We start from the raw sequence: 13,904 nt of genomic DNA on the forward strand, positions 1-13,904 counted from the left end.
TCTGTTGCATCATCTCTGGTGCTCTGGTGCATGGTCTGGGCATCCCTTCAGGGGGGCCTTTGATGGGCCATGTCACCCGCTCTGTCCTTCATGTGGATGCAGCTTCTCCCGGGTGAAGGGGCCTCTCAGCTGGGCTCCTCTGCACATTGGAGGATGGAGTTCACTTGGCCTCTCACCAGAGGTTTTTTCAACACACACCCAAAGCCTTTTTTCCCCACCCGTTGGTGCAGAGAATCTGTGTGAGCCTGGCAGCTGATAGCCCTGTGGCTGTGGTCTCCACCTTGGAGGTGTTAAGCTTGAACTTTGTGAATGTCCCTAGCCCTGAGTTGTTACTTTATCTTATCTTCATCAGCAAGCAGTCCAGGGCCTCTCAGAGCCCCATTCAGGATGTGGTAGTCTTCTCTGCAGCTTTTGTAATATAGTTTTGAAAGTCCTTCATGAAAATGTTTAAGTCATACCATAATATTTCAGTCTCTGACATCTTCCCTCTGCTTTTAAAATTCATTTCAACCCCAGGTGCTAAAACAAGGTGAAACAGGACAAATTGCAGACTCCGACTTTGGCAGAAGCTTATGAAGGACACAGTGAAAATGCCACCACAATGCTGTGACACCAGAAAACAAATGGTGCTCAGTCATGTTTATGCTTAAGGGTAGGGGCATTTCCATGTCCCCATGACTTTACAGGAGCTTTTCAACCCACTGGCCCATCTCAACCCAATCTGACAGCACTGCAGGGTGCTCCAAGATGCAACATTTCTACAGTTTTCCTGAAAACTGGCAACCAGATAAAGAAGAGAGATGGAAATTAACTACTCGCTACAGGAAAAAGTGACTCATTCACAGCATTGGCCACCAGCAACACCAACCCACAAAGAGCAGGGAAGGTGGAGGAGCACAAGCCAGAGGTTTGAGACTGCACTTGCACAAGGAAGCTAAAGAGGGCAGGGGTTCAAGCACCAGCATGTGACTGTGCTATGGAACTGCGAGCCCACTCCTCAGCACAGCTGTCACAGCATCTCCTAACCCTTTGGATGGGGATCACTCAGGAAAGAGACATGCCCAAGTACAAGATGGGTGACATCCTCCTCTTCTGGGATGGGGACACACACACTCTGCAGTTACATAGATGTGATCTGTGACTTGGATCCTCCAGACTGACTTTGGGTGTTCCTTCTTTTTCCTGACTGGACAATTAGCTTATTAAAAGTGATCCCTGCCTTTTCCCCCAATTACTATTTCTTTGTGCTCAGGTTAAGCCTTTTAATTTATGAAACGGATAGGGAAAAATATTATTTAGAAAGCTGTTTTGAGGTATTTGGGAAAAAAAAAAGCCAACCTTGACTATTTTGCCAGCAGTGGATCTCGATTTGTTATTGTAGGGTCACTCGAAAGTAATGGCTGGCAACGGTGAAAGTAATTTGCAAGCCCAGAGCTATGCTGATTAATTGTGGCCAAGCTGCGCAGCAATAGTAGGGTCTTTTATTGGGAGGTCACCAAAGGGTACAGGGCTGAACAGAATGGATCATTACTGGAGGGCTGCTGGTTAATAGGAACTATAGAGCTGTTTATGAACAGGGGGCTCGGCTGGTCTGAACAGGATATTCATGAAGACTGTGCTACAAAATGGTTCGTTGTTGTGGTCATGCGCTCTGGGCTGCTCATATTCGTGGGTGCACTTGTGTGGGCATGTTCAGTTTATTTAGAAAATAAGGGCATTGAAGCACTTGTTTTCTGAGGAGAAAAAAAAAAGCACAGAGTAAGAATTACTCCAACTGTGCAAATATTGAAGAGAAAGAAAGGATAATGTCTCGTTGTCCTTTTTACAAGGCTTTAAATGACAAAGCAAAAGATGTGAAACACTGGGCAGAGCTACGTTTGCTGTCGCCTGGGGTCCCCAGTGCAGCAGAAGGCTGCTAAACCAATAATCTTGCTTTCCTGACCTTGCAGCCTCCTAACAAATCCTTTCTACTTTAGCAGAATAGGTTTCAGAAAACTAGGCTGTGTAATCTGGTACTCTGGTAATGTCCTCATTTAACAGATTCAAAGCCAAATCCTGCTCATGCCTTCACTGGCACAGTCACATCTCTTTTGGGGAGACTGTTCTGGCTGAGAGCAGACTATGATGCTTTTCCCACTAATCCCATTCCCCCTTCCTAGTGTGTTTGATTTTACAGTGCCCTGGAAACTGGGAAACTTGTATGTCCTCAGCCATTTGATGCACAGGAAAAGTAGTCACTTAACTAATCTCTTCCCTCAACAGATTTTTTCAGTTTGCTTTCCTTGGGTAGTTTGTTTTGTTGAGGTTTTTTGTAGATCTTGCCTCTCAGTGCTTATGGAAACTGGTTATGGCAGAGAGAAAAAGACTAGTGATTGTAACTCAGCAGCCACACATCATGCTTGGTTAAAACTGTAGCCAGGCAGCTCCAGGAACAGAATTCCCAAGTCCAAACTTTATCTAAGGCCAGTCTTCAGCAACCTCTTCAGCTAGAAGAGTGGCTTTTCTGGCTCATCCATCAGCTGGAACAGATGCAGGCATGACTGAGCCTCAGACATCCCATGTGGGCTGCAGCTGTACCAGGGTGACTGCAGCCACCTGCTCTTGCCTGGCCCTGGAAGCTGAGCAGCCACCAGCCAGAGGGCTCCCAAGCCTGCTGGAAAAGCAGTGGACTCCAAGGCACAAAAGCCAGGCTGTTTTGGAGGAACACTCCAAACACTGAAGCAGTGACCACTCGGTCAACTGACCCTGGAAAGGACAGGATTTCTCAACATCCACCAAAACTCTCAGATCTGGGAATATCTCAGATCTTCCACACCTAATTTTAATCACAAAACAGCTCCACAACAACTTTCAACCAATCAACTTTTAAATGTGTAAGGAGAGATGGGATGGAGTCTTCAAGGGTAGGCTACTACATTCATTTGGAAGAGTTGTTTTCATTCCTTCACTACTAGGATAGTGAGGCACTGGAACAGGTTGCCCAGAGGAGCAGTGAATACCTCATCCCTGGAAGTGTTCAAGGCCAGGACGGGGCTTTGAGCAACCAGGTCTAGTAGAAGGTAGGGGGTTGGAACGAGGGCAGCGATATGGGATACACATCATAAAGTCACCCCAAGACAATCACCTTTAATTTCCCTTTCGACCCAAGCAATTCTACTGTGCTGTGATTCTATGAGTGTCAGTAAAGTTGAGGATGAGATGAAGGTCTTATATCTCTAACTGTCACCTCCTCCAAAATCTTGCACCATTTCACTTGAAATATGTGCGCATTTTGGAAGGTTTCAGTGGAGAGTGTGACATACAAGGTCTGAAAACTCCGGCCACGCTTTGGAAAGATGAGATTTTAAGAGGCAGACAAGAAAGACATCAAGGAAGAGATGGGAAATCAGGCAATATGCTATTCACAGATTTGGAGACCTCAGAAAAGCATCAAGGATCTGGCAACAAGTGGTGACTTCAGGCAGAGCTAGAGCACAGAGAATAGCTACAGGAGCCAGTCACCTGGGAAAGCTGCTACAGTAAAGTTTATGTTGGATCAGACTGTCCTCAGGGATTTCTGCAGGAAGATTGAAGAGGCTGCTGAAAACTCCGGAAAAAGAGTGCAAATGGGCCATAAAAATGAAGGCACATGGGAGGAATGATTTTTTCCTTTGGCTGAAATTTATGCAGAGAATTTTGCTCACAGATAAAGTTCTTGTCCTGAGGAAGAATCCATCACTCTGGTATATGAATGCTGGCAGAGCTGGCATCATTTCCAGAATGCTTGTTAATTCTGGTCCTTCCAAATGTGACCAAGAAAGGGTTCTCCAGCTCCCTTATGCCATAGGAGAGAGAGATCCCTGCTCCTCTTCCTAACTGTTGTAAATTGCCTGCTCTTTATAGCACTGTCCTCTGAGTCTACCCTGTCAAGTTGGTCTACATTTCGCTTGAGCCCTCAACCATCTGTTGCCCATTTTGCACTCACTGGTTCAATCTCAGGCTCCCATCTGAAATGGGAAAATTAACTGCCCTAGAGGAAGCCAAATATTTTAAGGCATCATTTATACCAGACTTGTTTCAGACAGAGGGATGGTGACCAAAGGCTCATGGATCCCAGTGGAATGTTTGACCCACAGCTATGGAGCAGCTCTCCTGGAATTTTCTTTTGTAGGAGGGCTGTGCTTCCTTGCCCTGTTGCCATTACCCTCCTCTTGCCCAGCAGCACACAGTTGGCTGGCATTTTCCCAGGACTATTGCAAGAAGTGCCCTCAAAGACGCGACGTCATGTGTGCCGGAGCGTGCCTTCGATCTGAGCGAGTTCCTGTCAGCCTGACATGCAGGGGGAATACTGAATGAATTCCTGATGCCAACACATGCATCCCAACACAACTATGTCACCCACTGGCACAAGTGTGTTGAGTCACTACATTTCCCCAGGCTGCAAAAGCACAAGACTCATATGCCCTTCCCAGCAAAGATCCATGAGGGTGCTGGCTCCCGCTGTGAGACCCACGTGCTTCACTCAACCTCCCAGTGACTTTTCTGAGGAGTTAGGACCAATGCAAGGCATAAGTGGCTCTGACTTTCCCTCTCCCTCCCTCTTAGCCTACCACAGTATGGCTGTGAAAGGAAAATAGGAAGACTGCAGAGAAAGCCACATGCCCCAGGTTGTGAAACTTGGTTCACAAGAGGCTGTGGAGATTCCCTCTTCAAAAAAAAGAAAAAGGGAGGGGGGCAGGGGGAAAAGAATTGAAATGATGGTTTGGACCAAGTTCAGGTCTTTGATGTGTGCTCTGAGTCTGGGAGCCCAAGAGACACTTGTACGTTGAAGGCCTCACTATTTCTGTACTGGGCACAGACTCTCTTTTCCCTCACCTCCTCCCTGAATTATTGCATCTGCTCTTATTTCAACTACTTTTTTCAGACGTATGCTTTAATACTGCTTTTTATGCATCTAGTTTAATAGCACTCATTATTTCCTTTAACACTGAGTGAAACAATCCTTAGGGCCAGTCCCAACATACGGACCAGTGTGTCCCAGGGCTGTTCATCAGATGGTGGCAAGGACTCTTGCTGGGGCATCCATGAGCAATGCTCTGCTCTTCCAGGCAGAAAGCAGGGCAGAAAAGGGAGGCAGGATGCTTCCTAGGGAAAACAAGGGGAAAGGATGTGTTGTTCAAAGGGTGAAAATGCCTCCCATCACCAAGGAGGTAAGGGAGTTAGGGTGGCAGACCGGCAGTGAGGCCATTCAGCTCTTGCTCTGTTGCAATTACTGCACAAGTGAGAGAGCAAGGGGACCACCGCTGCAAGCCATCTGTCAGGAGTGCCAGGGAGATCTGTCCCTGGCTCACGAACACCACCTGTGTCTCTCCGCTGTGATGGCTATGCCTGTCTATCTTAAGGGAGCCAGCAACTGGAAAGCAGAGGAGGAAGATGGAAAAGGGGAGGTAAAGAAGCTGTTGGTCCTGGGTGGACAAACGGAGAGATAATTATTGCCTTTAGAATCCTAGGGGACAGGTAAATTGCAGAGGAAGCTGTAATATGCCATAAAATTAATATCTCTAGTTGAGGCTGTGATTTGTCACAGGCAGGAGAGTTATGAATTTTAGTTCAAGAGTCGGTATTATTTTAGTTTACCCTAGAGGATCAGGATTCACAGGCTGGAGACAAAGTGGATTTTGTATAAAAATGTTTCCCCACTAGTAAGAGGGTGTTTCTGTTCTTCACTGAGGGGCTTGTGTAATATGCAGTTTTAGGGAGGGCATTTGGTAGAAGACATAAAATGTATCACATTACAGGTGAGAATATGTGAGATCCAAAGTTTTGATGTGTCTGAAGTAAGAGAGCTCTGAAAATGGAGATAACTGGGTCAATGACAAAATGTGTTATTTTAATGCCTTTAAGGTTTTGCTTCTGATGAGTATTTGGGTCCTCACACCTCTGACTTTGGATAGGAGAGGGGGTGTTAAGCAGGAAATGTCAAGCAAAGGCAATGAGAGGAGAGAATAACTTTGGCTGCAGTGCAAGGGAGACCCTTGTCATGGATTTCAGCACTGCGGGAGACTGGGGAGGACAGTGGCCTCAGAGAGAGGCACCAGAAGAAGGAGCTGGTTGGAGAAAAGCAAAATGCCTTTTGACATCTCTGTTCTCTTCTCTAATTGCTACACCCCTTTAAATAAATAAATATCCTGTGACACATGAGGAACAGTCTGACTTGTGGGAGCTACTCTGAACTCCTGTGTTCATCCACTAGATCCACCCGTGCAAGAGCATGCTCCCAGACCGGAAGGAGGCACAGCTCAGTCCAGAGCCATGAGAGAGCACCCCTTAATACTTCTTTGCCTTGAGCAGCAGCTTTAGACAACCACCCCCAGACCTGCATCCTGCACCCCACCTCTGCTGTGCTGGGGACTGGGTTAACAAAACAAGGCACTGAAATTCAGCCTCAGAGGAGGTGACAAATTGGCAGGTCAAGCTGGGACGTGTTTGTGGGAGCAAGCTCTGTCATCGAGGGAGTGAAGCCATCCGTGCTCCCTGCACATGCACATTGTCCTCTCCATCCCACTGGGGACAGAGGTGTCCCAGCAGCAGCTGCAAGTCACAAAGGACTTGTTGCAGAGGAAAAGCAAAGGCCAAAATACACACACAGGTTGCCCTGCAAGAGCTGATCCTCCTGCTTGTCAGCAGTGTAACCGTCTGGAAAAGTATAATTATTATAAATGTAATTAATAGTGATCTGGGAAGATTATAACTTTCTCTCCCTATTCTTCTTTCCCCTTCCCCCCGCCCTTCCAACTTTCTGGTTGTGCTTATTTTGGCAGCCCTAAAATAGTAATTTGATGCAAACTCTGGCCACAAATCCAGTGGAGCTTGATAGGCTTTAAACGAGGGGAGGGGGGATAGGCAGGGGTGATGGCTTTAATAACTGTTCTTGGAGAAAAGCCACTGATGTGTTTTCATTACTCAGAAGAAAAAGCAAGCCAGAAAGAAAACAAGTGGTAGGACAGCCATTAGAAAATAACTATGAATAATTATAGAGTGGGGGTAAGGAGAAGTCCAGGGAATTACTTCAGGGATATAATCATGAGCCCACATCCAGGCCAGTTACTGGTAGCTGAGAAGAGGATGTATCCAAGCAGGGTTTGAGGGCCCCTCTGGTTTGGGTCCATCTCCATCCAGTCTTGCATGAGCCAGTACCACCATCACAGAACCTGCTGTCCCCAGTGTCTCAGGAGGACCCCGAAATGCTACACGCATTTCTGACCTTACAGCACTCTGCAGACCTTCAGGGATGAGGCTCCATGCATGTGTCTGGGGTGGGGTGGAGACAGGATATTTCCCTTTCACATCAGGGAAGCTGAGGCTCTAAGCTGCAGCCTGCATTAATTCGGTGAGGACCTTAATTGTCCTTTGAAAAATATAACTGCTGGCTGTGGGTATTTAATGAAGACAGCTGTGCACAGGCATCCCACCAGCAGAAAGCTCTGCAAAAAATCAAGGTGTGATAGTCACAGGTAGGAGAGTTCTCCCTATTTAAAAGGACTATAAATGGTAACAGTCAGCACTTGCTATCCACAGATCCCAGAGTAGTTTGGATGTCCCTGGAAACTTCTGCAGCACCTCAGCAGAAGAGACAGGCTGTTTTTTGAGAGCTCTTCAGAATCAGGTTATAGGGATCATGTTTCCTCACCCCTAGAACACCTCCAAACCATCCATACCCACTCCCGTCATGGTGCAGCCAGACACCCACCCATGAGACTCTCCATGAAAATTACGCCTCCCTGCCCTTCGGACAGGGGTTTTGGTGTGTTCCTGGTGGTAACATTCATTCAGACAAGAACATTTTCAGGCACATGGCATCACAAAAAGAGATGAAAAGCCTATATCCATCTTGGCTCATGCACAGAGCAGAAGGGAATCCAGAGTGGTTGAAAGATGAAAAAAGAAAAAATAAAATCAGCAGGGCTTCAAGAGGTTATTTTCATGCCAGCTCCTCAGGCGCTATGCAAAGGTTCAGGAATGAACGTGCACAGAGCAGGCTTGGAGGGAGGTCACAGTCAGGAGTCATTTCCTCAAGGTAAAGTACTCCTCACTGTTTTTCATGGGGCCAGCAGCAGGTACATGACCACAGAGGCAAAGGACATCCCACCTCCACCCAACACAGCCTGCAAGGGACTTGAAGATTCTCAGTCAGCTCCGAGCATATTTTCTACCTTGAATCATTATCCAAATACTTAGAATATCTAAAACCTTACAAGGGCAGAAAGGAGTATCCTTTATAGGACAACTCCTCCTTCTAGGAGATGGCCCTCTCCTGCCACAGCAACAATCTATCATATCTCTGTGTCACCCATCACCATGGCACCCACATGCACAGCAAGGTTTCTAGAGCACCTTAGTCTGTGCTAGAGAGACACGGCAACCCCCTGTATTTTATTGCACTACAAGGTAAATAATTAGACAATACCCCCAGAAGACAGCAGGCTAGGGCATCTGTTCAAGTTTCCCAGAGACCATCTGAATTTATACTCTTTCTTTATTTACACTACTTTTTCTCCTGGTTATTGATGATGTTTCTCATTTGTTTTTATTAGATGCAGGTGTTTTCTGCACTTCAGCTGGGAGCACTTTCCCTTTTCAGCCAATTTCAGATCTACTTTGTGTCTCAGTCACCTTTTGACTGTGATACTGGAGAGACAGAAAAAAAGGAGATACTGAGTTTTGCTGCCTCAGCAGATGTGTGTTAAAGTGTTTAGTGATTCAGCCAGTGTGTCTGCCTGAGGCCAAAGGAGAGGCATTGTCTGAATCTAAAACAATTAATAACAAAAAAACAACGTGGGCAGCATGAAGCGGGGGAAGGTGGAGGTGGAAAGTGAGTGAATCACATGGATACTTCCAGCTTGCAGAGCACCTCGACAAGGTCTCCAGCCACTTACAAAGACAGCCCTTTAAGTCCACCCTGTCCCCTCTGAGACATGGGAACCTCAGCAGCCCTGTTGCACAGATAAGGGAAACTGAAGCTCCTTTTGCAACTCATCCCCAGTCATCGAGCATCTCTCCCCAGAGCCAGACTGCACTTTCCCAATGCCCCAAGGAATGAGGAACATCCAGGGCCCCATGGCCATTGCATGGCCAGTGGGGCAGAAGACTCACAGCCCTACTTGTTGCTGGGCCATGCCCGTGCTGGGAGGGGCACTGAACCACTCACCCCACACTCGGCTCCTTGAGAGCCACCAGCAACACAACGACCTCTGCCCTCCGCTCTGGCCAGGAAGGTGCAAAGGGGAACCCCTGTTGTCTGCTCATGATGAAACCTCTGTCTTTTCCCCATTAGCAGAAGAAATTAATTTCGTCTGTGCTCAGGCAAGAGGAATTTGTCCCCTGAGGTATTTCTGCCTCTATCATTTAAACATCCAGTATAGGCTCTATGCTTCAGTCCTTGTGAAAGTGTCTGAGGAAGGACCTCCTGATGCCCAGGATCTGATGTCCCTCGCTTACTGAATCCCCCCACTTTGCACCCCAAGCTGACCCGTGTGGGCCACTGGGAGGTGGAGGCACCCCAGTCACCCGTCACCACTTCAAATCTTGGCAGCTGAGCCCTGATAATGTGAAACAGAGCCAACACAGCCCCGCAGAACACCCAGGCGCTGATCTGGTGGGGGAGACTCCATTTCTACATGCGGTTTAAAATTGATACCCCCATGAGGCATGTTAGAAAGCAAAACACTGATGCTGTCTTCACTGGAAGCATCGGTTGCTTTGTTTTTTTAATGACACAGAAAGCTGCTTGCAAAGAGATAATTTCATTCAGCCTAACCCTTGCTGGATGTGGAAGGAAGTCCTTGGAGGTGACTCTCCAACGTATCCAGTATGCCACCTAGCCCTCGCTAGCTCTACTACATCCACTGCTGTGGGATGGGCTGCTGGATCCTGCTGGAAAGGGGCTCCCAGCATGAAGCTGAGAACACTTGTTGGGGTTATCATCACAAGCAAGAACGTACAGTCCAAGGGAGAACAAGTATCTTGGGAAGAAATCACATTTTACTTTTGACACTCAACGCAGTCTCCACGCAAAGTGAAATACTATGTCAATATCTGCACCTCCTGCTGGTGCTCATCTCTCCTTTCTACACCTCTGTCTCAGACTTGTCCCATCAGTTCCACTTTTGTTGCTTGTCATTTTTCCCTCCAAGAATTGTAGAAGTATTGGCTTTTTATATTTTTCAGAATGATGCTTCAAGCACCTGATTTCACAACTATTCAGTGTTTTTTAAAGCTTGCTCATGAAAAAAAATTATACATTCTCCTGTATAAGCATTATTTTGCTAAAGACTTTCAGATCTACAAAAACTGGACAGTGGTTTTGGAGGGAGAAGAAAAAAAGTATCTTACTTTTGTATCTGTCATTCAGCTCTTAATCTTCCTAGATTGCTTGAACATTTTTTATGTTCTAAGTGCTTCCAAAACACACAGATTAGCCCAAACTGATTAAAGTATGTGTCCCATACGCTTTATCATACCCAGGAAAGTCAGTGCTTTTGCATATTACTGAGACTATCATAATGAAGTGTAACATATCTGATACTTTAAGAACAGTAACTGCTTTCCAAATAATTATTTCTCCTTTTGCAGCAGAGCTGTATGTAACACATAGAGCCTATAGCAAAGAAATACAGTAGAAGACACTAATAGAAACGTTGGTTTCCTCTGAATACTCTCTGTTCACTCCCCCGAAATAAGAGAGCATGTCTTATAAACATAAAACATGATTGTGATCTCCCTTGGAAGAGCACAAGCCAGGAGAAATGTGATCTTTGTTAGCTGCAGGCTCTCCTACAGCTCACGGCCAGCCATACGCTGCACACTGTCCTGTGGCTGTCTTATGTTCCCAGGGTAGTGGGGGTTTTTCGGTGTCAGCAGAAGATGCCATAAAGACAGACCTTGTTAAGAGCACGGAGAGCACAGACCAGGGGGTCATCTGCAACTCCATCCCAGCTGCTGGGCTCAGTGGTTCAGTACAGGTGGTAGCTCTAAGATCCCCATGGCTGAGACTGCTTTCATAAAATGAGGGGAAACCTGCCAAGAAGGCACCTCTCATCGCTAAAATATTGTCATCTTCTGGCTGAGGATACAACTCAGTTTCCAGGCAAGCTTTTGTGGATGAGCGTCCTCGCAGCACAGCACAGGAGTGAAATGAGGGTGGCTGCAAGACAACTTCACATGACCTGGGTTTTGGCCCAAGAGAAATTTCCCGGACAGCCCTAAGTTAGAGCAGCTTCCCCTGGGATCCCTCGCAGGATCTCTGGCCCGTGGCAATCCACCCGTGCCCAAGCCTGCCATGCCAGGGCTTGCAGCTGGGCTTGATGGAGGCAGTTCTCTACATGCCTCACCATTTTGTGTCTCGCAGGTAGGAGTGGGAGTGAAACCTCTCCTCCACCCCTCCAGATACTCTCACTGTCTCTCTACCAGGTACTAATACGGGGCACTCTGTTTCTTACAGGGTGGATGAGAGAATGAGGAAAGTCATTTTTCTCCTGCCCTAAGCCCTCTCACAAAGTGCTTCCAGATCTCCAGGTGAACAGTGCTCACTCTCTGCCTGGTGCTATTTTCTGCAAAGCACTAGTTCAGACCAGTGGCAGATTCTCATAAAAAACAGAGGCAGGATGCAATTAATATGCTGTAAAAGTCCTAAGTGTCAACTGGAGAAACCGTTTTAAAGCACTTCTAGACAAAACCCCTGGGGAGTGCTTTTCTTACCTTAAAGGTGCCTATTTTTTTGCAGTTAACTGTGATCTAAGCAGAGATTCAGGTAGTAATAAATAAAATCTCTGGAAAAACTCTTGGTAGAAAGAAAAGCAAGGAAACACCCAACCAAGCTTAGAAATGCAGCCTTCTTTTTTGAAGGGCAAGGGGTAAGAACAGGAGGAATTTGATCTTTTCTCCTGAGTCCACATGGGGTAGAAAGGAAGTAAAACAAGGAACACCGGAGAGGTGCAAAGAAAGCCTTAAGCTGGAAATTTTGGAGAAGAAAGAGTTAATGCTTTTAAGCAACCATCCGTCCTCTTACCATAGATAAGGGTGCATTCTAGTGGCAAAATCCATGCAATGCAGCTGCACAGATGACTGATCTAAAAAGAAACCTGGAGAATATGAAGCTTTGGAGGAGTGTGTGCCTGTGTGGAAGGGGGGTTGACCTGAATCGCACATAAACCTCGCTCAGAATTAGCTGATCCCTTTGAATTTTCCACTGCCCTGGTAGATGCCCCCGTGCTTGAGTTTCTGAGCAGACTCCCACTCTTGCTTCAGCTCACCCCCCTGCTCCAGGTGTAACCCCTGAGCACAGCTGCGGGGGCTGCACACCCCAGTTTTGGAGATTCCCTTCCCTGCGCTTCCAGCTTCCCCGCTCCTAGCGATGAATGAGAACCAAGGGAGGCAAGTGAGAAGGACCAGGGCCGGGAGAACTGTAACCCCGAGGAATGCAGCGGTGGAACAAAAGACAACAAACCCCAAGCTGCCCAGGACAGGGGATGAGCCCTGCAAAGCGCTTTTTTTTTTTTTTTTTTTTTTTAATTCCTCTTTTCTCTCTCCCCATTTTGTGCGGGGCAAGAGGCACGAGAATGAGCTAAAACGTGCAAATTGGACTTCACATGGCAAAATTCCCCTTCTTTTCTGGCATGCCCTAAGCAACAGCGAACTTTTCCAAAGAGGAATCTAACACAGTCCTTACAAGCAGCCCAGCCCTCCCTCTACTCATTGTCCGGCCGTGTTAACCCTTGCAGTTTAGGGGTGTCAGGGGCTCACCCCGGCACAGGGCAAAGCCTCACTGCGGTTTTAAACCTAGCCCAGGGGCAGAGGAACAGGAGAGGAGGGCAATGCATCCGTGCCCAAGCCTCCCATGCACACACACAAAGGTTGCTTCCTGGGCCCGGGCGGGCGACAGTAGCTCCCTGGCAGGCACCCAGCCATCTCCTCCTGCGCTCACCTTTGGAGCGCATGGGTGCTGCGAGAGTCCCCAGCCCGCCCGCTACCCAGGCACCAGATGGGGGTCCACGCCTCACCAGCACGTAGGATCAGGCCCTGCTAGCTCAATCTCGCACTTCCTCCCCAAACTCAGAGCCCTGACCTCTCCCACCCAGCCTCCCTGCAGCCCAGGCTGCCCTGCAAGCCCCTCAGCCTCCCTTTCCCCCTCCTCCTCCCCTTGTCTCTCCTCATAATATTATCCTTGATCACTGCCCGGGGTTTGAAGCCCAGAAGTCAGGAGCCGCGTACCCCACCCCCACGGCCCGAGCGCGCACTGATAGGGCCCTCGCTGCTGGCACCTAGTCAAGCTGAGGTGTCATTGGGATCTCAAATTGCAGCGAGGGGCTGGCAGGCAGCCAGAGGCAGTCTATTTAAAAGACAGCCTGTTCTGCAGTATTCAGTCTCTTTAGAAACTTCTCCAGGGGAAAAGTGTTGGGAGATCTACAAAGTGGATTTTTTTTTCCTCTTTTTTTTTTCTCCTTCCCCCTGATTTTTTACCGCTCCTCTGCCGACTTTGCAACAAAACACTCCAACTTTGCAGAAAACTTTTTTTTTTATTATTCTTTTGGTCTTTTTTTTCTTTGCAAATCTTGGAAGAGGAAAGCGGGAGAGTTGAACAGAGCCGATCGAAACACAACTTTGCTTCATACCAAGCTTCCCAGACGCTCGCTGCGTCGGGAGAGACTTTTTCTCCTTCAGAAGAAGAGGGAGGGGAGGGGAGCTTTGCATCCCCTCTTCCTTCTCCTGCGTTTTCTTTTTTTTTTTTCTCCTCCTGACTGCTTTGATGCATTATTAGCAGGACACTGGTTTTCAAGGAACTTTGCTCCCTTCCCAACCTGCCTCCTCCCAGCCCTTTGGGAAGTGTGTGTGCGTGAGTGAGTGAGTGAGTGAGTGAGTGTGTGAAA

At 47.5% G+C, this 13,904-nt stretch overlaps 1 protein-coding gene across 1 annotated transcript in view; it reads left to right on the forward strand.

Annotated features, from left to right (window-relative positions):
• The window catches only part of IGFBP5 (insulin like growth factor binding protein 5), a 151,324-nt gene that overhangs the window by 118,159 nt on the left and 19,261 nt on the right, over positions 1-13,904 (forward strand). The window lies entirely within an intron of this gene.

Source organism: Corvus brachyrhynchos, unplaced genomic scaffold, assembly GCF_000691975.1.
Source record: "Corvus brachyrhynchos isolate BGI_N302 unplaced genomic scaffold, ASM69197v1 scaffold452, whole genome shotgun sequence".
NCBI lineage: Eukaryota > Metazoa > Chordata > Aves > Passeriformes > Corvidae > Corvus > Corvus brachyrhynchos.